Source organism: Monodelphis domestica, chromosome 1 (assembly GCF_027887165.1).
Source record: "Monodelphis domestica isolate mMonDom1 chromosome 1, mMonDom1.pri, whole genome shotgun sequence".
NCBI classification, from domain to species: domain Eukaryota; kingdom Metazoa; phylum Chordata; class Mammalia; order Didelphimorphia; family Didelphidae; genus Monodelphis; species Monodelphis domestica.
Genome location: NC_077227.1, coordinates 501698105 through 501724467, shown reverse-complemented (window position 1 = coordinate 501724467; position 26363 = coordinate 501698105). Strand labels below are relative to the sequence as shown.

General features: G+C 40.2%; 1 protein-coding gene and 1 long non-coding RNA gene across 2 annotated transcripts in view; one reads left to right on the top strand and one right to left on the bottom strand.

Annotated features, from left to right (window-relative positions):
• Window positions 1-6049, top strand: part of LOC103106750 (uncharacterized) — a 29293-nt gene extending 23244 nt beyond the window's left edge. Inside the window, exons 3-4 of the long non-coding RNA XR_458564.3 lie at window positions 2715-2970; window positions 5468-6049. This is a non-coding gene — a long non-coding RNA (uncharacterized LOC103106750). The remainder of the gene's footprint in view (window positions 1-2714; window positions 2971-5467) is intronic.
• NFATC2 (nuclear factor of activated T cells 2) overlaps window positions 1-6914 on the bottom strand; it is a 215626-nt gene extending 208712 nt beyond the window's left edge. Inside the window, exon 1 of the mRNA XM_007475733.3 lies at window positions 6590-6914. The gene's annotated coding sequence lies outside the window, so the exon portion shown is untranslated. The remainder of the gene's footprint in view (window positions 1-6589) is intronic.
• Window positions 6915-26363: the final 19449 nt, after the last annotated feature.

Genomic DNA, 26363 nt, shown 5'->3' with positions numbered 1-26363 from the left:
ATAGTAGATATTTAATACATTTTTGTTTATTACTTTTTCCACCCTTCTATTGTGAGCTCTTGGAACTTTCTTTGTTAACAAACTGCCTTATATATTAAGCCTTTGCTCTTCTACTAGAAATTATTTTTATATTTCTATATCTGTGTCCATGCTGTTTGCCTCCTACCCAATCCTGTCTTAGTAAGGTTTTTTGCTATCAGAGCCAAAAACTGAACTAAGACTTTTGACTCACTCTGTGAAACATAAGCTCTTTGAGGGGAGGCACTCCAGGTTTGGGTTTGGGTTTGTTTTTTACCAGCCCCTCACAGAGTTCTTGGCACATAGCAGATACTTAATAAATGTTTGTAGAATTGAACTGCACTGTTGAGTTGGATTGTTTGGCCCAAAGTGAGCATTCAAAACAGACCTACTGATGGATGGTAGAGTAGAAAGAACATTGGTATGGAGCCAGAAGAAATGAGTTTGAATACAGCCTCTAACCCAGGCTCGTTGAGTATTGTTCAGTCATTTTTGTCATATCTGACACCTGGTAACCCTTCTTGGGGTTTTCTTGGCAAAGACACTGGGGTGGCTTGCCATTTCCTTCTGTGAGATTAAAAATGAATAAATATTCAAAGTATTTATTATATAGGATTTAATAATAATAATAATAAAGTGAGTAAGAAAGGAGTTAATTCAGGCAAGTGAGCAGAACTCAGAGCCAGAGAGACCCACACCTGCTGCACTTTACCAAAAAACACAAGCTCCAAAAAGAGCCCTACAGCGTGGGTCTCAGCCAAATTTATCTTCCAAGCCTTCATATATATAAAATGAGGACATAACTGAAAAGGATGCTGGGTAAATGTAGTTTAGGTGTAGCAAATTTCTATTTGCACACTTCTCCAACTCATTTTACAGATGGAGAAACTGAGGCAAACAAGTTTAGTGATCTGCCTGCGATCACACGGCTTATACGTATCTCAGGTCAAATTTGAACTCAAATCTTCCTAACTCCAGGCCTGGTCCTCTATACATTGCACTATATACGCTGGTTGAATAGCCTCAACCAAACTTTTCTCCTCTGAGCCTCCCTTTCCTTATATACAGAAGAGGGATGATTATGTTTGCATTATCCCTCTCTCTTACCTATATCTAGCATTAACTCACAGGGCTTTTGTGAAGACAGTACTTTATATAAACAAAATTTCAAGTGCAATAGAAATATCATTTACTTATTTAGTGAACTTTGTCAAATTTATAAGATTAGCCTTTCCTCAATTGATAAATTGTCAAAAGACATGGACAGTTTTTAAATGAAGAAATCAAAGCTATATGAAAAAATATCTAAAGCATTATAAATGATAGAAGAAATTGAAACAATTCTGAGATATCATCTCATAACTATCATACTGGCTAAAATGATAAAAGGGCAAAATAACAAATGTTGGAGGGGATGTGGAAAAATGGAGACATTAACGCATTTTTGGTAGAACTCTAAATTGATCTAAACATTTTGGAGAGCAATCTGGAATTGTGTCCCAAAAGTATATACCCTTAAATCCAGAAATGTCACCATTGCTTCTGTATTCCAAGGTGATCATGGAAAAAGAGAAGAAGCTGTGTATTCTAAAGTTCTATAACAGCTCTCTTTGTGGTGGCAAAAAACTGGAAATTGCAAGAATGCCCATCAATTGGAGAATGGCTGAATAAGTTCTGGCATATGATTATGATGGAATACTACTGTGCCATAAGAAACAATAAGCAAGTTAATACTTTAAAAACATGGAAAGATCTACACAATATTATAAAAAGAGAAATATGTAGAACCAAGAGGACATTATATACAGCTATGGAATTCATATCTGAAGAAAAACTTGCAAATGTCCATCATCAGAGAAAGAACTGATAAATAAAAACACAAAAGACATAGCTCGAATATACTTTTTTTGTTGTTGTTAAGAGATGACTCCTCTAGTGCAGGGAGGGAATAGTGGGAGGGAGACACCTGGGAATTTTGATGTGACAACAAATTAAGAAAAAAAGAAACAAATATGAGTCATTTCACTTAGTAGAAGACTTGCCAGCCTCTTTGGCCAGAATGTGAAAAGCATTTCAGATCCTATTGAGTAGTTATGATAGTAGCAGGGGGAAAAAGGAGATGAAAAGTTATACTAAACATCTCACGCTAAGATGACACAGAAATGTGAGTAGTTATTATTATCACTTGAGCCTTGGTTTCCTCATTTGTAAAGTAGAGATAATAATACTGTAGTCCATATTTTGCTGGTTTTCATAAGGAATGTTTTGTAAGTCTTAAACTACTATAGAAATAAAAGTTTTTGTTGAATTGGTCCACCCACACAGAATCCAGCGGTCAGTTCTGTGGCAGCTTTATGGAGTAACCCAAAGCAAATGATGAATCTACCTCCCCCCACTACTGATAAACAACTATAAGAAGGAAAAGGTAGTTCGACAATAAATCATCAGGTATACAGCAATACACATGAGCTCATGCTCAGAAAGAAATGAGGCATCCTCTAAAGAAATCAGGATGTGGGTAAAGAATGACAAGAGTTCAAATTTATATCCATGAATGTTAAGAAAGGATCAAAACTTAAGCTTTACAATCATGTTGAGCACCCCACTTGGACCCCCAGAGGCCTACTGCTAATTATCATTAGATGTTCTGTTTCCCTGATATTAATTACATATGGATTTGACTTTTTTGGACTCAGATGAAAGGCCAATGATAGTGGGAAGAAGCCCAGCTGGAAAGAGAAATCCAGGAAAACCAGGGAGGTTGAGAGAGTATGAAAAAGGAGACTCTTAATAGAATCAGAGAACATCAGAACTCGAAAGAATCTTACAAGTCATCTAAGCTGAACCCTTCGTTTTCCAGAAGAGGAAGAGAAAATTAAGACCTAGGAAGAAGACAGGATTTACCCAATGCTGTGAAAGTAACAAGTAGCAACATCTAGTTTTTTAACCCAGGTATCATGACTTCAAATCTACTGTTCTTTCTACTTGTTTATAGTCCCTCCACTCTATTTTTTTTTAAACCCTTACCTTCTATCTTGGAATCAATACAGTGTATTGACTCCAAGGCAGAAGAGTGGTAAGGGCTAGGCAATGGGGGTTAAGTGATTTGCCCAAGGTCACACAGCTGGGAAGTGTCTGAGGCCAGCAATCACTTTCTTTATATTAGGTACAAGCAAGTGACCACTTTATTATCTCAAGTGGCCAATGCTTTCTCTCTGTGAGTACTGATAGTTTGGTGATGGTGATAAATATAAGCCAAATTTTATAGATTTTTAAGACTTAGTAAGTGGTTTCATCGTAATACTGTATGACAATAGGAGGCGGTACAAAGATTATTATCCTTATTTTACATACAAGGAATGAGATCAGAAAAGTTAAGTGATTTGCCCAAGGCCACACAGCTCCTAACATAAGAAAAATTGGAACCTGTACCTGTTTCTCTGATTACAAATCCTGAGTTCTCTCCCTTGTGCCACACTGTCTGGAATTGGTCTCCCCATTGTACAAATGGAGAATTAAGAAATTAAGGGTGTTCAATGGTAAAGAGATTAAGTTAGGAGTGACTATTCCTTTCTTCAGCATGGCGGATGTTATAGGGTGGGGCAGCAGGTCTCCACTAAATATGGCAATGAATAATCTAGAAAGGCTCCTAATATTGGCATAGTCAATTGACCTCAAGGGAGCAGTTCTAAAGCAGTCTTTTTATTTTTTTTAAACCCTTACCTCCTGTCTTAGTATCAGTTCTAAGATGGAAGAATTAGATAATCAGAGTTAAGTGACCACAGCTAAGAAGTGTCTGAGGTCATATTTGAACCCTTATCCTCCCGACTCCAAGACTGGCTCTATATCTACTGTGCTACCTAATTGCCCTAAAAATGGGGTCTTAAATATATTTTATCTCTCTGGGCCTCCATTTTCACATCTGTCCAAGGGGAATAATGCACCCCCTACTTATCTCTTGGGTTAATAATAAGGTTTAAAGTGGAGCAACCTCTGTGGCAGTACTTTGAAAATCACATAATACTATATAGACCCAATTAGTGGTCTTTATAGAAAAATCAGATTACATGTGAACTCAAGCCAATATTTTATCTTTTTCCAAGAAAATAGAAAAATAGTATGATATAGTGGGTGGAAAGCTGGGAGCTGGGAAGACCCAGACTCAAATCAGACCTCTGACACATACTAGCTTAGTGACCCTGGGCAAGCCATTATACTAAGAGCTCTAGGCAACTCCCTAAAACTATATGAAATTACAGAAAAGGTATCAAGAGGTACTAGCACAGTGCCTTCCTCCCCCAGAGATTTCCCTAAACAAAGAAAATCGGGGGTCCAAGTACTTTACTTTTTGTAGGAAAAAATTTAAAAGGAGTTCATTTCCTAGAGCAGGAAGAGCATTTTGTGTCTATGTGAACCTCCAACACTTTCTGTATTGTACTTTCAGATAAAAGTGAACAGACCTCTTTCATATTTTTTATTTGTCCCAGAAGCTTTCTGAGGAGGCCTTGTAGCAATTTAAGTATTTTCTTACTATGCAAATATTTAAATTTCCTATTAATAACCCATCATGTCTATGCCTCTCTCTCTCTCTCTCACACACACACACACACACACACACACACACACACACAGGGTTCATCAACTCTCTTAAGATAGCTGCCATTATGCCATTCCCTAGCACGAAGGTGGCCTGAGCTGCTTCTCAAATGTAGAGGAGGCCATGGATGGCACTGCCCTCTTTAGACATCCCAGACCAGCTCTCTTTGATGTGGAATCCAGTCTGGTACTGTGTTATGTATGTACATTTGTATTTGGCATGCAGAGTGTGGTTTGTGCAGAACAATGTGGTGCCCTTGTTTCTCATTCACACACGCAAACAGATCCTTGTGCACGTGTCCATGAAGTCAAGGGATGGAGCATGCACACATCAAACCTAACCAAAGATCTAGCTTTTAAATGTAGAATAAGAGGCTTTTTCCTTTTTTCCATTTTAGCTCATATACATTTTGAAGCTCCGATTAGGTCACACAGAGAAGAAGATGCCCTTTTTTTTCTCCCAGACTGGGAGCTGGACTTGTCCTGGCATTTGTCCTGCCCCATCATAATCACAAATGTTAAATCTCAGTATATATGACAGCAAAGCTAATTCCCTGCCTGAACAGATCTGTCACTTCATCTACCTGGAAGCATTGGTTTTATAATTGTTGTTGTATTCAGGACATATTTCTTTGGCCATTGCAAAGGGGGAGAACAGGCTTGACTGGTACTGGCAAAAATGCTGATCCTCGGGACATAACCCTGTCCTAAATGGCCCAAGTCAGCTAAAACTGGCGTAAAAACAAGCTTGCCCCACATTCCCAGCTCCTCTAACAAGGAGGCGTTCACCCTTATCCTGCTCCTGAAAAAGTACCTCAACTTTATTTACTGAAATTGTCATTTCTTCCCCCAGAACGTTAATCGGCTATGCTGAGCACAAAAACTACATTCAACCCAGATTTTATGACATGAAGCAAACTCCTCCTCCATGGATTTCATTTAACTCTTCCATCTCTTCATCTCAGGAATTTCCCCATGCCGTACATGGAGCCCTTGTCTGAAAAAGAGATCAGATTGCCCCGGTTTCTAGTTTTTAAAACCCAATTTATGACTGTATTGCTAAAACCCCAACACAATGCTGACCAAATGGAGCATTTTTATCTCACATTCTCACAAACTGGAGCCATGAACAAAGTGCAAACCCAATTAGTCCATCAGATCCAAGTGCCTGGTATTGAGGCAAATGCTGAGGGGTGAAAACATAGAAATGCTACTGTAATTAATTCTCCAAATAAACTGATGGTACCTTGCCCATCACATAGTATATATACACATTTATTCCCATATACAAACCCACATACGTATATAACAAATACGCACATTGACATATATAAACACATGTGTGTATACATGTATGTATATATGTGCCTGTACATGTGTGTATATTAATACAAAACATCAAAACACTAGCCAGAATCCACCTGAGATGCTGGCGCTGAAACTGCTAGAGAAGCTAACAACCTTCAAAGAAGTAAGTTCTGTATTGGGCTGTCAAGCCTGGCATATTTCAGAGAAATACAGAATGAAAAACTTGTGAGCTACCTGCACTTTAAAATCATCACAATCTTTTTTTTAAAGATCCCTTGGCATTGAAATGGTTAAGCTCCCAGCAGTTAGTTAGCAAGAGATCCCTCATGATGTTTTGTATAGAGGAAAATCCTTCTGGCTGGGCTACTAAGGGACGGTTGCCTTCTATCATTTCATCACCATCGAACACTGTCTGAATCAAGCCTGTCGTTCCCCTCCCATGCTTAGGAAGAGAAGGGCTCTCCCGTCTCTCCAGCCCGCCTCCTCACTTCTACCTGGACAGTGTGAAAGGAGGGAAGTCTACTGCAGGGGAGCCAAACGTGCTCGCAAGGATTTCCAGAGAGGTCCCAGAAGCATTTTTCAGGAGAGAAAGGGAAGGCAAAGAAGAGGGGTGGGCAAGAGGGGCTGGAAAGGGGAAGAGCAGAGAATAGGATGGTGAGAGTTTTACCTTGATCCATAGACCTCATGATGTGATGGTGATGGAAGTGTACCAATCGGCACGCAGGCTCTCTCTGCATTTGGATTCAGGAGGGGAAAAAAATAGTTCAGGAGCAAAAGTGAGAGGGGTGGGGGGAGAAATCGTCTTTTTAAACCATATTCAACCAGTGGTTGCTGGTTGAGACGGAGCCCTGTGCTCTCCTCTAGGGAAGCTGAGGAGGTACCCGGGAGGATCCGAACTGGGTTGAGCTCCTCATGCAATGAAGTCAGTTCTGTAGTCTGAGATCTGGGTTACTAGAGAGGGAAAGGCGACTTCCTTCCCAGCGCTGAGTGTTTATAGTCTTTGAATGCTGTAAAATAACGGGATTCCCTCACTGTTTCCTCCTGTTTATCTAGTGCCATGGAAACCATTGGATCCACTCCATCTCCTAAACTAAGGGTTTTCCTGCAAACTTCACACTCAGGAATCCATGACGTCTCCCCGCTCCCAGCCAAGGCAGGCTCTGTGGCTCCCTCAGTCTAGCTGCACAAGCACTTAATTGTTAGGCAGAAAGTTAGAGAGGGAGAAATATGGATGATGTTGGAAGGGAGGGGGAGACAGGGGGAGGGAGGGAGAGGGGGAAACCCAACGTGTGTGTGTGTGTGCGCTTGCAGTGTACTCTCCAGGCAAACTTGTAGGAGCTGTAGGACTCTGAAAGCTGCCTAGCTTCTGTTCTTAAGTCTTTCACCAGACACCTTCTCTTAGTCCCTTGCAGGCTGCTGCTTGGAATAAATCATTCCCCAAATGCAGAATGGTCTGATTTCCCCAGTCAGAGCCTTTCAAGCAACCCCCAGTGCTGAACTCCAAAGACCCAGGCGGTACCCACTGTGTGCCCCTTTGCCACTGAAAAGGGCACTGATAGTTTCTCTGCTCTTCCTCCACTGCCAACAACCTCCCTCCCCCCACCCAACCTCCTCCACTTTACAGGCGTGGTGAGTCCTGGGAAAAGAAGAAAAAATAAATAAATAATGGTGGATTGTGTCATCTCCCCAACCTCGAAATTTTTCAAAAAGTATTTTTAGATTCATTTAGAAAATCCAAGGTTTCCAGTGATGCTCAGAGACGCCAGCAATAATGAAATAGCCAAGAAGGCATGGAAACCAAGCAACGCTTATGTTTACACATGCTCCCTGCAAACAGGAAAAGAATGTCATGAACTTTTGAGGAGGTTCGGATAGACAGGTTTCACTATCCCACCTAAGGCCATTATTCAGACCCCTCATGCATAGAATTCTATAGATCCATATGGACAGGGATGGGAGGATCCATTGAGGGGATACTGGGGCAGTTTCAAACCACTTTCTCCCCTGGTCTTTAGATCTGGGAAGTGCTTCACCTGCATGGGAAGGGGGAAATTTCTGGGCACGCAGGGAGGATAGCTTTGAAAATGGACATTTTTGACAGTGTTGTCCAGGTCTGATAAAACTGTGGGTAGCAACCAAGGGTGACTCATCTCCCACTTTCTCGCAGAGGCTTGAACTTAAGAAGCATTGAGAGCTGGCTGGCACATACAGGACCTTTCCATTTGCCACTCCTCATCCCACAATAGCCTTGCAAAGCTGTCACAAACTGGATATTGGCTTCTTTGGTTTGTTGTCCTGCAGGCTAGCAACTGGGATGGGACCTGGAAAAGGCTTGCACCTGACTTTCCTCTCATCCCTTCTGGATGTTGTCAAGCCCATGAGGGTGGCCTTTCCCACTTCCAACAAATGGGACTAATGGAATTCAATCCCATCAAAATCTACAGCCCCAGGAGATCAAGGAATACGAGGATCAGCCCAATTGCCTTTCCTCAAGGAATCCTCCTGTGCCAAAGTCATTCCTGGGCATTTCTTGGGCTTGAGTCCACTGTAGCTTTGGCCTGTGGGTGGAGACTCAGACTCCACCCCCAACATGCCCAACACTTGGGACCAGAAGATGCCTATGGGAACTTAGCATTAGACACACTTTATAGAACAAATTCTTGGTCACACTTAAGAGTTTTTCCCCTTTTAAAGCACATTTATACTACAGGGCTGGACTCTTGGGAGTCACATCTGAGTCACCTAATTTGCCCTTCTGTGATACAGCTTTCAAGCTTCTTAGTTTAGCAGATTTTTGGTTCCTCAGACAACTTCTTTCCTCTCCAAGTGCCAGGCAAGAAATATTTTGTCCTTTTGAACTGAACCACCCACTGTTTTTTACGCTCTCTCTCTTTTTTAGGGATGCTACAGCAAAGCGGGGGAACTTCCTCCCACTAAATTATCCACAACGACTCCAAAAATAGAGGAGCTCAGCTGGGACAAGAAGGAGCCAATATATGAATGGGGGGAAAAAGAGAAATTGAATCAAAATAAATAGAAGGAGTCCAGGTGGCAGGGACAGGGATGGCAACAAGAAGGCTGCAAAGGATTCTGGGATTGTGGACTAGGTGACTCACTAGAGAACCCTTATATTAGTATCTCTTCGCTTTATTAAGCCTAATAAATAGTAAATTCAAACAATTCTGGTGAGACTCCTATTAAAGATGCCATCCCAAACTGTTGATTCAATATTACTAAATACTTAAAAGACTTTAGGAAGAGGGGAGGATAAAGGAAGGTGGTTTTTGAAAAAAAAATCTAGTCTCTTCTGTCACTCTAATACTAACCTTGAATGTCCCTTCTTTTTTGTCTGGGTCTTGTCAAGGGGGTTTAAGTTTGGTCTGAATTTACAAAGATCTCAAACTCCAAAGATGAGCCAGTCATAGAAAAAGATAAAAACAAAAACAAAAATCCCCTCAAGTTCATTGGTAGATTATTGCCTTGTGATCATATGACCCAACAAACTAAATAATAAATACTTATTGAACACCTACTATGTGCTTTCTGGGCAGCTAGGTGATGTGATGGATAGAGCACCAGGTTTGGAGTCAAAAAGATATATCTTCCTAGGTTCAAATCTGGCCTCAGACTCATACTACCTGTATGAACCCAGGCAAGTCACAACCCTGTTAACCTCAGTTTCCTCATCTGTTAAATGAGCTGGAGAAGGAAATGGCAAACCCTTCCAGTATCTTTGCCAAGAAAATGGCAAATAGGGTCATGAAGAGTCATACATAACTGAAATGACTGAACAATAGCAGCAGCAACAACAACAACATGGATTTAGATTTGTGAGGATATGGAGATGCATTAGAGAGGGCACCTACATCAAGGAGCTCATAGCCTAGCTGGGGAGAGAATACTAGCACATGTGAAAGAGTGGCAAGGAGGAGCAGCCAAAACTAAGCACTAGACTGTGTACTTCAAAGGTAGTATAGTGCAGGGGGAAAGTTTTTGACTTGGAGAACCTAAGGACAAATCATTGCTCTGACATTTTAACCAGCCATAAAATCATAGGCAGATGTCTTTCCTTCTCTGGGACTCAGTTTCCTCCTCAATAAAATGAGTACAGTGGATCAGGATCTGTGATATTCTTTTCTTCTCTGGAATTCTATATTGTATGTTCTAAAGTTCCTTATAACTTTGACATTATGTGGCATGAGACCACAGGGACCAGAGGCAAAGAATAGTTATATTTGGCTAAAGGCTCACAGGATCTTATATTTAAGGGATTATATATATATATATATGCATATATATATATACATATATATACACACATACATATATATAATTATATATTGCATAGGTTCCTTATATGTATTATATGTTATTATATTTATATATATTACAGATACATATATTATCCCTAATATTTAAGTGACTCCCAGAGGCTTTTCAGTCCAGTTCCCTCGGTTTTCTTCTTTTTTAAAAATCTAAACCCTTACTTTCTGCCTTCATAGCAGCTCTTAGATAGAAGGGCTAGGGCTAGACAAACAAGTTTAAGTGAATTGCCCAGGGTCACAGAGCTAGGCAGATCTGATGCCCGATCCTCTCGACTCCAGACCTAGCACTGTTATCTACTGTGCCACCTAGCTATACCCCACTCATTTTTCAGGTACTGAAGTCCAGAAAAGTTGTCATTTACCCAAGATCATAGGGGTAGTAAATAGTATAGAGAAGACTTAAACACAAATATTCTGGTTACTCTTTCAAGTCCAAATCCAGCATTGTTTGATTTCCACAATGCTGCTTACTTATTTGTGCTTTATACCATTTTCCATAATGAAGGCTTTTATATTGTCAAGAGTCAGGGAAAGCTAGCAGCACAATGGTTAAAGAACTTGGCCACGATGCAGAAAATCTTGGGTTCAAATCAAGCCTCATATACTTTCTACCTATGTGACCCTGGGCAAGTCACTTAACCCCATTTGCCTAGCCCTTATCCTTCTGTCTTAGAGTTGTTACTAAGACAGAAAGTAAGTGTTTAAAAAAGAAAAGTCAATCATATCCCACCATATTTCTCTTGACTGAAACACTCTTCCAAATTTCTGGAAGAAATCAACCCAGAAATTGAATTTTCTTTAGAAGGTGTGTCTCAGATCTTTGACTGCTACTAAGAGCACGAATGTCCAAATGATTATCTATCCTACCTACTCACCTAGGTAAAGAAGCCACAAATTGAACCACAGAGTTGACTGAAGAACTGAGACTTGAATTCACCTTATGGGGTGGAAGAGGGAACACTATGAGAGCCCCTGTTTCCCCATTCCTAATGTCTTCCTCATTCCTCCATACACATCTTCCTGTGTGCTTTATGGAAGGCAACATGATACAAGTCAACAAGTCAAATGGGCAAGCATTTATTATGCACTTGTCATGTGCCAGGTACTATGCTAAGTGCTGGGAATACAAATGCCAGCAGAAAGACAAGGAGTCCCAGCCCTCGAGGAGCTTACATGCTAGTGGAGAAAGCCAACATCTAAAAGGAAGCTAAAGGTGGAGCAAAGAATCAAGCATAGAGCCAGGAGGAAAAAGAAGGCATGGCTAACTTGGGTACTTTCCTTAAAACAGAGCTTCTGAGAGGAATCAATCAGAGGAAGAGCCTCAGGGTTTGCTAATGTGAAAAGCCTAATAATGGAATGGAGTTCCAGTATGAGGAAGCTTCTGTGACACAAAAGAGAAAGTCCAGAGTCATGAGCAAAGAACAATAGAATTAATATCGGGCCAAGAATCAGAAGATCTGGATTCAAGTCTTGACTGCTTTTGAGCTATATGAACTTGAGCAAGTCACTATAGCTCTATTTCTGCATCTATAAAATAGACATATATTATCTACATGCCCATAAGAATATAGTGGATAAAATTATTTTTAGACTGTAAAGAGCTTTAGAAATGCAAACTTTTGTTAAGAGCTAGAGAAACAGCTAGAGAGCATAGTAGATTGAATTCCAGGCCTGGAGTCAGGAGGACCTGGGCTCAAATCCAACCACATATGCTTCCTCCCTGTGTGCCCTTGGCAAGTCACTTAACTCTAGTTGTCTAGCTCTTCTACCTCTTCTGCCTTAGAACTAATACTTACTATCAATTCTAAGACCGAAGGTAGAGGTATAAAAAAAAAAGAATGTGAACTTTCATATTATAGTATGTTATATCTCATAATATATATTCTATTTTATTATTACCTATTGTTTATGGAATAATTCTTGGTTCAGTAGTACTCTAGGGCTAACAAAGCACTTTCCTCAGACAAACAACCCTTTGAGGCAAATACTACAAGTGTCAACTGATGAGGAAACTGAAAATTAGATAGGGTAAATGACTTGCCAGCATTGAGACAGACAGAAACAGAGACAGAGGGGAGAGACAGAGAGAGACAGAGAAGAGACAGAGAGAGAGAGACAGAGAGAGTGAGAGAGAGAGAGAGAGAGAGAGAGAGAGAGAGAGAGAGAGAAATTTACATCTGTATCTATATGTAGCAATGGAAAGGGTTCATTCTGTGTGTAGCATGAAATGAAGCAAAATACATATTTCTAGCCTCTTCTTCCTCACTCCACCTCGTCTCCAAGGGAGTCTCAATTCTGGCCAGGATGGAAAGCAAAAGGTTAAAGCTAGAGGCCACCACTCTTTTCTCCTCAGAGAAAGGGAATACCAGACTATAAACTTATCCATCTGTTTCCTTAAATATTGTTTGTCCAGGAAATATGACTGGGTTTGAACTAATTTCTGATTGTTTTATCATTTTGCAAGGGAAGGGAATCCCAAGCTCTATATCCAAGGCTTCACCTCTTTCCCATAAAATATCAGTTCCACAATGAACACACATAATGAATAGCAAAAAAAAAAACCAACAAACAAAAAACTTATTTATCTAAATCATCCCAAAACAGAAACCAAAAAAGATATACATAGGAGAATATATACAACAATACAGAATGAGGATGCTTTCCATTGGGAATGAGATAACTCAGCTCAGTGGAGAGTGTCCTAGTTCTCACCCAATGGGTTAAATTCCCCAAGAGTCTCTAGAGTAACAAACTGGGTGTAGTGACATGATAGAGACTGCCTGCTCCTATCATATCTATCAAGCCCTTTCTTTCAGCAGCCTGAAGTTGGATTGGTCTCTCAAAGCTGAAAGCTGACTCAACATTCAAAGAAAACTTGAAGCTTGAACAGTCCCAAAAGAGGGACCCTGAGAACTGAAGTTCTCTTGCCAGCTCTGCTACCTATAAAAAGAGAGTCCCATATCAGTGGGCTTTGGGATAAGAGTTACAGATCTAGATAAAATCAGGAGCTGGATTTGAACTCTTAAATCTCTCTCAACTCCAGCTCAATCAATCCTCTTTCCACTTCACCACAGTGATATCTGTAAGTTGTTGCAGGTGGTGTTTATAGTCCTCAAAGGACCTCACACACTTTAAGTCATTTGATCTGTGCTCTGATCTGGTTGGAGGGACAGGAAGGGGATATGGGTCCTGTAAGTATTTTACAGATGAGAAAACTGAGGCTAAGCAAAGATTATTGTCTCCATCTCACAAATCAAGAAATTGAGGCTTGGAAATAGGAAGCAAATTGGAAAACCTAGCTTAACACATAGCAGTAGGTGGTAAAAGGACAAGAGGAAAGAAGGGAAGAACTGGCACTGGTAGAGGGAGTCATCACCAGAGGGTTTCCCTGTTTGTCCAGAGAGTGGAAAGCTTTGCCTCATTGCTGCATTGTAGGCAGGGAAGTATGCCCAGTTCAGTGGTTATGGCATAGAGTAACTTGGGCTCGATCATTTCAAACTACATTGTCTTTCCCTTAATAGCCTCACCGATCCACTCTTGGTAGTTCACATGACCAAGTGTTCTGAAAATAATTCTCCAGCACCAGTTTTTCCAACTCAAAAGTGCTGAATCCTGCTGTACACCCCACCCCCACCCCCCAGCCTCTGAGGAGGCGGCTTTGGCCAGGGCCTCCTCAGTAATCCCAGCATTCCCCAAAGCTGAATGTGACAACACTATGAGGTTTCCAAGGCGTTTGGAGAGTACCACTGTGTTCCCCACTGGAGCAAACTGCCCCGCTGACTTCAACTTTCCAGAGGGAGTTTTCCCTCCTTATGGCCTGGGTGAGTTAGTGAAACAAGAGAATGACAGGCAGCCATGCAAATTCCTGAGTCCCTCAGAGATGGGGAAGATTTTCCTAGAAACAAGAGAGCTGACACACGGAGAGAAGCTTTTAACTTTCTCTGCCACGACTGGCCAGTGCTTATTTCTCCTTCTAAGGGCAAGAGGGAAATAACCTTGCAGAAGGAAATATTTATTGAATTTTCATCTTTCCAAGTTCTTCCTTGGTTGGGTGTCTTTGAACAAGTCACAACTTCTCTAGGCCTTCATCTCTAAACTGAGGAGGCTGGAGGGGCAGCTGGGTAGCTCAGTAGATGGAGAGTCAGGCCTAGAGATGGGAGGTCCTAGGTTCAAATCTGGCCTCAGACACTTCCTAGTTGTGGGACCCTGGGCAAGTCACTTAACCCCCATTGACTAGCCCTTACCACTCTTCTGCCTTGGAACCAATTTATAGTATTGACTCCAAGATGGAAGGTAAGGGTTTAAAATTAAAAAATAAATAAACAGATAAATAAAATTTATTTTATATATATATAAAAAATATATATGTGGAGGAGATTGGGCAGACCAAATGTCTTCTTAGGTTCCTTATGCCTTCGATGTGAGTTCCTTGAGGACAGAGTCTATTTTTACCCTTTGTTGAAACCCCAGAGTTTAACATATTGCCTGGCACATAATAAGCATTTAATAAATGTTTGTGGACTAGAATCTTTCATTCTTTCAGACCAATAATATTTTTAAAAGGTGAATAATGCACAAACACCTCTTCTCCCATTGAGTCATTCCTATACAGGAACGGACCCTTTCCACATCACCGGGGATAGGGGCATAGTGCCCCCCATGATCTGGAAAATCCATGCAAAAAATTTTGGCCCTCCCTTCATGCCAGAGAAGATGATCTGAATTTTTTTTCTTTTTCTTTTATGAGTCTTTGTTTATAGTAAAAGAAATTGTATCTATTTCTGGTATTAAAAGGCAAAATATGTTGATATTATACAATACTTTACATATATTTGATGTGTTTCTGAATTTCTAACCTCTTTCTGTGTCACTTGCTGGCCTTCATGTATCATCTGTGGCTTCTACAAAATTCTAAAAAAATTCCCACTTAATTTCTTATGCCAATCCATGATGGGGAAAGTCACAATGTGGAAAGGAGAGCTGGATTAAAAAAAAAAAAGGAAGTGACTTATTAGGTAGTAAGCTCTCCATCACTAGAAGTATTTTTTTAAACTTTTACCTTCTCTCTTTGAATCAGTACTATCAGTTCTGAGTCAGAAAAATAGAAAGGGCTAGGCAGCTGAGGTTAAGTGACTTGCCTAGGGTCACACAATATTCTTGACCTCCTTTCTCCCACTCTCTTCCCCATCCCCATCAATTGCCAAGAACTATTGTTTTGACCTCTCACTTTGGAACCATTTCTCTACTCCTGCTGAACCTCTCTTGTTCAAAACTTTGTCCCCTCCCTCTAGATTATTAGATATCTACTTTGGATCATCCTTTCTCCAGTTTATCCCTACCACCCTCATGCCAGCATAACATTCTGAATACAAAATTAGTCACACATTCAAAAACCATCCATAACTCCCCATTGCCTACCAAATAAAGTCTAAACTCTTGGGATTCAAGATGTCCCACAATTTAAGCCACCTTACCTTTCCAGCTTTGTCTCATACTTCAGCTCTTTAGACAGCCTACACACCAACCAAACTAAATTATTCTTTGTCCTTCATTCTCATTATGCCATTTCCAATCTCCATGTCTTTACTTATGCTGGAGTATAACCATGTCTGGAATTTACTCCTGCCCACCATCTCCAGTTATTAAAGTCTGCTTTTCTTCAAGGACCAGTTTCTTTGTGATGCCTTCCTGACAATCCCTGCCTGGAGCAGAAGGGATATTTCTCTCCTCAAATATTTTATAAGTGCTTTGTTTAGATCTCACTTTTGCATTCCTCTCATCCTCGTATCATAGTTATTTCCCATGTACTCTCCCCCCCAGCCCCATTAAATGGACAGCTCTGTAAGCTAGATACCATAGTGGCTAAAGTCCTGATCTTAGAATCAAAGGGTCTGAATTTCATTCCTGCCTCAGACACTTATTAACTGTTTGGCTCTGGGGCAACTAGGTGGTACAATGGACAGAGCATTGAGTCTGGAGTCAGAAAGACTCATCTTCTCAAGCTTAAATTTGACCTCAGACATTTACTAGCTGTGTGACTTTGACTAATTCATGTAATCCTGTTTACCTCAGTTTCTCATTTGCAAAATGAGCTGAAGAAGGAAATGGCAAATCACTTCACTATTTTACCCCCCCCCAAAAAAAATCCCCAGTAGGGTCACAAAGAGTCACACACAATTAAAAATGACTGAACAACAAGAATAACTCTTGGAAAATCATTAGCCACTGTCTGCCTCAGTTTCCTCATCTATAAAATTGGAATAATAATAGTATCTACTTTATAAGATTATTGTGAGAGAGAATGCTAGGTGGCTCAGTGGATAGAGAATCAGTCCTGGAGATAAAAGTCCTAGATTCAAATATGGCCTCATATACTACCTAACTATGTGATCCTGGGCAAGTCACAATGCCAGTTGTCTAGCCCTTATTGCTCTTCTGCCTTGGAATCAATACTTAGTACTAATACTAAGTAATACTTAATACTAATACTAATAGTACTAATACTAAGATACAAGGTAAGGTTGTTAGGTTCTTTTTACCAAGACTATTGTGAGTATCAAATGAGATAATATATGTAAAATGCTTTGCAAATCTTAAAAGTCTATATAAAATTTATATATACTATATAAAAGCTAGTTATTATTATTTTTTGAAATCTGTATCATATGTATTTTTGTATCTTCAGTTCTACCTCAATGCCATATGTTTAACCAGCCTTACATTTTTGTTAAATGAATGAAGAACCTGAGCCTCAGAGAATTTAAGCAATTTACCGATGGTCATGGCTAATATGTTGTGGTTCCATTTCTAAAATTTGAGTCTTCTACTTTAAGGTCACTGTCTTCAAGGGAGCTATCATTCTAGGAAAATGGCCTTAGTATCATGATGGGGTAAGGGAGAGGGATGACTGGCAGGGTGTTCTGGCTTAAATGTCATACTAGATTTTTCCAAGCCTTTCTCAGAGAAGACAGTGTGAAATAGTGGAAAATACCCAACCAGAATATTAGGGCTCTAATTTAGCTAGTTTCCTCTTCTTGACAATTAGGGAGTAGGTTTAGATGATCTCTAAGGTCCCTTCTAGCTCTAATATTCAATGTTCTGTGTTCTCACATCTCTTTCTGTCCTTGATTTCTATGGTCTATGGTCATGTTGGCAAACCTATGATATGTGAGTCAGAGGGAGCTGCTCCTTCCTCCTCTTCATGTGTGCCCGAGGATATTTCTCACATCATCCACCCCTCTTCCCAGCAGCCCATGGGAGCACCTCCTCCTTCCCCCGTCTGGGGTAATGTGTGTGGATTGCAGTTTGGGCATTCGGTCTCTAAAAGGTTCACCATCTCTGGTTTATGGTCTCGGGAACTTTCCTGTGTTCTGTCTTGTCGGATCCTTACCTGCCCTTGTTATCTATGGTCTATGTTTTTAAGGATCTTCCAGCTCTGATATGATATTCTATGAAACAGAACCCATAAAAAAATATCATATGTACCATCACATAATGCCCAATGGGAAGATTATACCTGGACATATACAAATTCCCTTATCCATTAGAATCATCCCTGGAAAACAAATGGCTTTGATTGTTTAGATTCTCATGGTTTGTAGGATTAACTGTTTATCTTTTGGAGGAAAAAAAATCATTGCACAAGCATCTCAGAAAAGTAACCTTGAGTAGCAAACTCAGTGATTAAGAAAGAATGAGTAGTGAGGGTTCCAGTGGAGTGCCAGGATGCCTCTAGGCAGCATCTGGAGATTCCTAGACTGATCAGAAGAGAAATTCCTAATTTTTTGAACCACAAGACTCCTTTTGTTAGACTAGTTTTATAGCATCCCTGAAACCAGTGCTAGACTTGTAGGCAGCATTCATAGGCATTTATTAAGTACTCATCCTGTCAAGAGTTAGAAACCACGCTAGAGTAGAGAGCAATATAAATTAGACACGATCCCTATCCTTAGAATAGGATGCACCTAGAAGAAGGGATTATAGTGCTAGGAGAGGAGACCATTTCTAGATGAGATTAGTAAATTCTTCATAGAAAAGGTAGCATGTGAGCCAGACTTTGTAGTTATCAATAGATGAAGATTTGGAGTGAGAGATTCTAGGTATAAGGAATGGCTTGAACAGAGATAAAGAAGAAGGAAAACATAGAACAAGATAGACCACAGGAGACTAGGATTTAAAATCTAACTAGCTGGATCATATTAGGCAGCATAACCTAGAAGGCATCAAAACCAAAGATTGATTGTATATAAAAGGATTCTAATATAGAAATACCTTGGAAATATTGTGGGTTTGGTTCCAGACTACAGCTATAAAGCAAATATTGCAATAAAGCGAGGCACACAAATTTCTTTGGTTTTCTAATGCATATAAAAATTACATTTATACCATACTGGAGCCTATTAAGTGTGCAATAGCATTATATCTTTTAAAAATGTACATACCTTAATTTAAAACACTTTATTGTTCAAAAGAATCACCAGTCTTAAGTGAGTCATAATCTTTTTGCTAGTGGAGGGTCTTGCCTCAGAGGTGGTGGCCACTGACTGATGATGACGGTGGTGGCTGCTGAAGGTTGGGATAGCTGTGACAATTTCCCAAAATAAGACAGAAATGAAATTCATCATATTGATTGGCTCTGCCATTCCCTTGAACACCTATTAACTGGCCTAATATCAATATTTCTGTGTCTCTGGGAAAAGAGAGGCCCAGACAATCAGTGAAAAGTCAGAATATATACAACATTTATTGATTAAGTTCACCATCTCACATGGACACTGTTTGTGGCTCCCCAAGACAATTATAATAGTAACTTCAAAAATCACTGATACCCAATCACCATAACAGATGTAATCATAATGAAAAAGTTTGAAATATTATGAAAATTACAAAAATGTGATACAGAGATACAACATAAGCACAGGCTGTTGGAAAAATGCAGCTGACAGACTTACTCAATGCAAGGTTGCTTTAATTTGTAAAAAACAAAAAATGAGGCATGTCTATAGATAATTAGGTGGTAGAGTAGATAAGAGTGCTGACTCTGGGGGGGGGGAAGAAAATGATCTTTGTCTCTGATAAATAATGTTTTGAAATTACCAAATAAAATATTGTTAAAAAAAAAAAGAGTGCTGACTCTGGAGTCAGGAAGAACTGAGTTTGAATGCCATCTCAGACACTTAGTAGCTGTGTGACCCTGGAGGAGTCATTTAACCTCTGTCAGCCTCCCTTTCTTCATTGGTAAAACTCATGATCTTTGTGAGAATAAAATTGAAAATAATTTTTGCAAAGTTTTGCAAACCTGAAAAAAGTCATATAAATGATGGCTATTATTAAGTCATAGCCTCTTCATACAATGTTAGAATTTGAAGTGATAGATATAAAATGTGAATTTTGAAAGCATTAAAATATAAAAATACTTAAATCTGGAATGGACCCACATCATTAGATATCAACCCACTCATTTCATAGATAGGAAAACTTGAGTTGAAACCTAGGAGGCATCATGATCCAGCAGAAAAAATACTGGCTCTGAAGTCAGAGGATTTGGGTTCAAATCTGCTTTTGATTCTTTTTATTTGTGTGATCTTAAAAATGTAATTTAACTTCCACGGCCCTAGTTTCCTTAGCGGTAAAATGAGAGGGTTAGAATACATGATCTTTGAGGTCCCATTCAGCCCTAGAACTATTATCCCATGACAATTCAAGAATATAAAGACCATTCCAAATCCCCAGAGATCCCTGCAAACCCACAGAAACATGAGAAAGAAAGTCCAGAGGGTAAGCCCATTTCTGAGTCTAGGAGCTCAGTATAGACAGCAAGGAGTGGATAGTTGCTGACACAGATATAAACAGGCAGACTGGGGAAGTCTGAGAAGGCTTTCAGAAGAAACAAAATGATCTATGGTAAGCAACAAAACAGATTTCTAGCCGCCATCCCTGACAGGCTGGACAGACAAGGGCTGACAGCCAGGGTGAGGCACGGAGCCATCCACAGATGCCCAGAGCTTGTTGGTGCCTGTGGCACAGATGGAAGTCAGGTCCCTTGAGGAGATCCTTCCAGCTCTAACGCTCTCTTCTTTGAAGTACTATATGGCTCATATTAGTTATGCTTAAAAGTTCAATTGAATTAATTTTTAGTTTGTTTTAAGAGGTTTTACTAATGCTCTAAGATAAGAAATGTAGGATATCAGATTCCTGTGGTTTGGTGCCAGCCAGCAAAAGTCCATCTTTGATGCCCTTTTTTTGTTGTTTTTTAGCACTCTACTATTTTACTAACCTGTGTGTCATCCATTACATCTTGTTCCTCATAGGCTGTCAATTAGCCAAGAAGCATTTAATGTACTAGATGTTAGGGAATGCAAAACAAAAACTGAAGCAGTCCTGCTCCGCAAGAGAAAAAATATACATACATATTTACATTTATATATATACAGACATATTCACAAATACACATGCATGTACAGATATATTTTTCCATCAGAAGAAACATACATAGGTAAATATACATAAAATAAATTCAAAATAATTGTGAAAAGAGGTCACTGTCCTTAGGAGAGTCCCATATAGATAGAAGGTATCACCTATTCTAAGAAAGGAAAATACATTTTAAGCAGAGAGAATGGCCAGTGTGGAGGAATGAACAATGGGGATGGATCATTATATGTTAAGAACAACAAGAAGGCCATCTTGATTGCATGACGTATAGCCATTTATAATCATATTTAAAAGGTAGGTTGGGGACCATATAGCATGTCTCCATGTTCCTAAGCTTCTTTCATCTAGTAATTCTAGTAACCACCTCCTAAAAGTTTTTTTCTTGGATGATTGTTCCATACAAATTATCTCCATTAAAGCTGAATTCATGGCTTTCCATCTATTCCCTTGAATAAGGGAGTCTGTACTCAATAAATATTTGTGAAATGAAAGTTTAAAAATGTTTTATTAAGTTCATAGTATTTACTATGAAGTACTATGAAAGAATGAATGAATGAATTTCAATTAGGAACACCTGATCGAAACTCTTAATTTAAAAGATGAGGAAATTGGGGCTTAGATTCCCCAGAAACTTTCCACCCACTAGTTCCACTAGTTCTATAGATTTATCTTGGCTCACTCCTACAAACTAAACATGTGGAAATGACAGCTTTGAGAGTAGCCTCTCTTGTGAATAATAATCTTGCATTAAATTCACATGATAATTTAAGTCTGGGGTTCTTAACCAGGGGTCCACATAACCTCAAGGGGCCCCTGGTCAGATATCACATCTGTGAACTTGGATGGGGAAAAAATTACATCTTTCGTTTAACTAATTTTAACTGGAAGTGAGCATTTCCTTCAAATATTTAAAAAGCATTCTGAGAAGGGGTCCATAGGTTTCACCAGACAGCCAAAGAGAGTTCACGATACAAATGAGGGTAGGAGTCCTTCCTGTAAATTATTATAAATCTATTTAGTAATTCAAAGACCCCCTTGCTGGGGCTTTTGAAAACGCTCCAGAAGGTGAAAAAGGAAGAAAAAGAACTAGTTACTGATCCACTGACCCACCTTCCGAAGTATCCTTTCAGGGGCTTTACAGACCAAGTGTCTGTCCCGTCTTAGTGGCAGGACAAAACTCCTTAGGCAAGGCCACTGTGTCACAGACACCCTTTGGTTTCTAATCAGAGGTGGTAGGAAGACCCATCTCAACTTATCTCCTCTTGTGGGAAAGAGGTAAACTTGCAGATGACTCATATCCATTGCAGAGAGGGATTTACGAAGCAATGTAAACATTTCTAATTGCACTTGGAAGGAAATGGGTGTCTGAGGAAAACATCTGGACCCAGGTGTGACCCAGTTGCAGGGAGCAACATTTGGCACCCACAGTGGCCACTGCATGGCCTTGCCATTTAGTATTCAGAAACTCAGATCTGTAAGAGAAATCCTGCCAAGAAATCCATCTCTAAGAGCATAGCTGAGTAGCCAACAGAAGGTCTCCCCTCCTGCCTTTTGCTGCACAAATGAAATGCAGGGTTGAGACTTTTTTTTCCTTAGGCTCCCTAGAAGATAAGGAGTCAAACTTCCTGAGGATGTGTTCTGATCCCACCGGCCTGGCTCCTCTGTGCTTGTCAAAATATTTCTTCATAGATACATCTCTATTTTTCCATTAATAAAAGTATTTTGGGCTCCCAGCAACAATGGGTGTATATTACAAAAGAATTCAGTCCTTCCAAGATAAATAGACTCATCCCTGAGCTCGGTCACCTCTAGGCCTAGGGAAGCTGCCTCTGGGTAGAGCAAATGGGATTGTTCTCACCCTATAAACCTAAGCTTTCTGGGCACGCATTTGGCCCCAAGAAGGCATAATGCCAGTTTACTAAATGAGCTGAGTTTGCAAACTCCACACTGGAGTGGCCCTCAGAAGCCTATCCCAGCCTAGGACACCCACAGAATTAGTCTCAGAGCTGGGAGAAACCTCAGAAGCCAAATAACCCAACCCATACCTGCACAAGGATCCCCATCATGTAATATTCCTGACAAGTGAGCATCCAGTCTCCCTTTGGAGGCTTCCAGGGATAGCCCTGCACACCTAACAGTTTCCTTAAGTCACAAAGCATTTCAGTGTTTACTTTGTGCCAGCGACAGAGCTAAGTGTTTAGGATCCAAACACAAGGAAAAAAGAAAGATAAATTCCCTGCCCTCCAAGACCTGCGATTCTAATGGAAAAGTGACACAAAAAAAGGGAGTTGAACAGGAGGTAGGGGGGTGGAAGGTGCCCACAGGGAGTGGTGGCAAAGGCCAGAGGGTGATCCGTGGCTAGTTTGAGCTCTTCTTCAGAATGGAGGTGCCAGGAGGAATTCACCCAGGTAAAAAGGAGGTCCCAGGGAGATGGCAACTGAATCTGATGAAATTCAGAGAGTAAGATGTTGCTGATTCAGGCCCTCTTTCAAAATGGAGGTTCCAAAAAGAACTCATTAATAGGAGATCCTAACCAGAATGTAGATGGGGAAAAAAGTAGATCAAGGATGTTTAAAATCCATCCTTTAACTGAATATGATTTTACACTGATTCCAAGAGTCAAAATCAATGCTGATCTCAGGACCAGTATTAAAAAGGTCTGTTTGAAAATAATAATGGTTGGGGCAGGGAGGTGGCACAGTGGATTGAAAGCAAGACCTAGAGATGGGAGGTCCTGGGGTCAAATCTGACCTCAAATACTTCTTAGTTGTGTGCTCCTGGTCAAGTCACTTAACCCCCATTGCCCCAACCCTTACCACTCTTCTGCCTTGGAACTGATATACAATATTGATTTTAAGATGGAAGGTAAGGGTTTAAAAACAAAGAAGAAAATATTAATGATGATGAAAAAGTATTTTGGGCTCCCAGCAACAATGGGTATATATTACAAGAGTTCATCCTTCCAAGATAAATAGAACTCATCTTTAATAACTAATATTTATATGATGCTTTATGGTTTGCAAAGTACTTTACATATATTATTTCATTTGACCCTTATAATAAGGATCACAACTCTGTGAACCAGGTGCTATTATTATCCCCATTTTATAGATGAGAAAATTGAAACTGAGTCACACGCTAATAAGTATCCAAAACAGGATCTGAACCCAGGTCTTCTTTACTCCAAGTCCAGAATTCTCTCCATTATTCCCTACTCTTAGCTGCCAAAATGTGACCTTACTGTCTCTAGTCTCTCCCACTTTCCAAGCTATTCTTCACAATGATGCCTATATAGTCTTCTAAATAAATAATTCTCATCTGGAGATTCTTCTGCTTTGATAGCTTTAGTGGCTCTGCCTGGCCTGTGGAGATAAAAAAGGATTAACTTTTTTACTTTGACCTTCAGGGCCTGCCAACATTCTAGCTCCAACTTACCTTTCCAGCCTCCTCTCTCCTATTCCAAGGAAGCTGCATGATTAGATATTCCCTCTACACCTGGCTACCTTCCTATTTTAGCCCTTGCTCACAACTTTCCCCAAAGCCTACAATGCATTCCCCTCCCATGCCAATCCCAACCCTGTCCCCCATCCCTTCCTTAAACACACACACACACACACACACACACACACACACACACGTACACCTTTCTGTGTGTCTTTCTCTTTCTCTGCCTCTCTGTCTCTGTATGTGTATCTCTCTCTCTTTCTGTGTATGTGTCTCTGTAAAGGTGTAGCTCTCTGTGTGTCTCTTTTTCCGTCTGTCTCTCTCTGTCATTCTCTGTATGTGTATCTCTCTCTCTGTGTCTATCTCCTCCTTTTCCTTCAAAGACTAACTCAGATGACTGCCCTGAACCTTGCCCAATACCTGGCATATCTTGGGGGAGGGAGGAGAGAAAATGACTGATGGGTGATCTTGGCCTATGATTTTGTTAGTATAAGGAGTTTCCAATGAGAAAACATTGTCTATAGACACAAATCAGCAACTATTGCACAACCATAGTTGTAGAGATTTGCCTGGAGGGTACTTAGAAGCGGAGTGATTTTCCACTGGTCCCAGGTCACTGTTTATCAGAGGCAGCACTTGAATCCAGGTCTTTCTGGCTCCAAGGGAACTCTCTATCCACTATGTCTTGTTGCCTCACCCCAAGAAGGTGATTAATAAATGTGGGGCAACCTGAATTGGATTCTCTCTCCTCTCTCCCACGGCTCGAAGGGATCTCCCCTCTCTTCAAACTCTTTGCTTTGACCTTATCTTTGCATTTACCACATTCCACTTTGTATTATGATTTTCTATCTCATTCAACTATAATCTCCTTGAGGTGAGGGATTGTATTTCATCTTTGTGCCACATCCATGCATTCATACCCACAGGGAGTGCTAAGGAAAGCTTTACATGGGGGGGGGGGGCGGGAATAAATGTCAGTTGCAGTTAATATTACCCTCTCTGGGCACCAGGTCACAGGATCATAGAATTTAAAGTTAAATACAATTTTGAACATCATCTACTTCATTTTGCAGACAAGGACCTGAAACTCAGAAATAAGTGACTTGACTTGCCCAAGATCACACAAAGAATAAGACATGGAATTCAAATCCTAGTCTTCTGCTTTCAAATCTAAAGGTCTTTCCAACATACTCCAACATAAAAGGGACCTTAGGAAAAATGAGAATGTGCTTTATAAATCTGAGATTCACTCATTTAGTGCTCACAACAACCCTATAAGGTGGATAGGATGGTATGATTATGTCCATTTTAAAGATGAAGAAACTGTGGCTTAGATTGGAGAAGTGTCTTTTAGGACAAAATGACTTGCCCATGGTCATATAGCTCATATGTAACAGAGCTGAGACTCAAATCTGAGTCTTCTGACTCTTAATATAATGTTCTTGGAGCATTTAGGTAGCATAATCAATAGAGGACCAAGCCTTAAGTTAGGAGGACCTGGATTCAAATTTGGCACTTCCTAGCTGTATGATCCTGGGCAAGTCACTTAACCCCAATTGCTTAGCCCTTATTACTCTTCTACCTTGGAGCCAATACTTAATATCAATTTGAAGACAGAAGGCAAGGGCTGGATTTGTGGGGTAAGTGTCTCAGTCAAAAGAATTGGGGTAGGATGTGATTGCCTCTTGACAGTAGAGAAGCCATCATGATGAAAAAGATATAAAGTCATATATATGCTCACAAGTATGTATAAACAAGCAGCATGGTGGAAATCAAACCATGCTGAATTTGGATTTTAAAGAGTATTCAGAGGTTTGGGGTTCAAATCCTGCCTGTGCTATGTACAACCAGTACAGTCTTGGACACATCACAACTTTTCTGAACTTCAGTTTCTGTACCTGAAAATTGAAAGAAGAGCAGCTAGGTGGGATGGTGGATAGAACTTTAGGTCTGGATTTGGAAAAAACTGGGTTCCAATCTGACCTCAGACACTTCCTAGCGGTGGGGCCCTGAGCAAATTATTTGACTCCTTTTACCTAGCTCTCTCCCTTTGGTCTTGGAGCTGCTACTAAGACAGAAAGTTAAGGGTTTTAAAAAACCAAAACATAATGTTCTTGCCACTGTCCCTCTTGTCTAGTCTGCCTCCTCCTTCATTAGTCAAACCCTTAGCAAATATTTGTTGAATAGCTTTGAGTGTCATCAGGCACCACTGGTGAGGTCTAAGACAGAGGCAAAGAA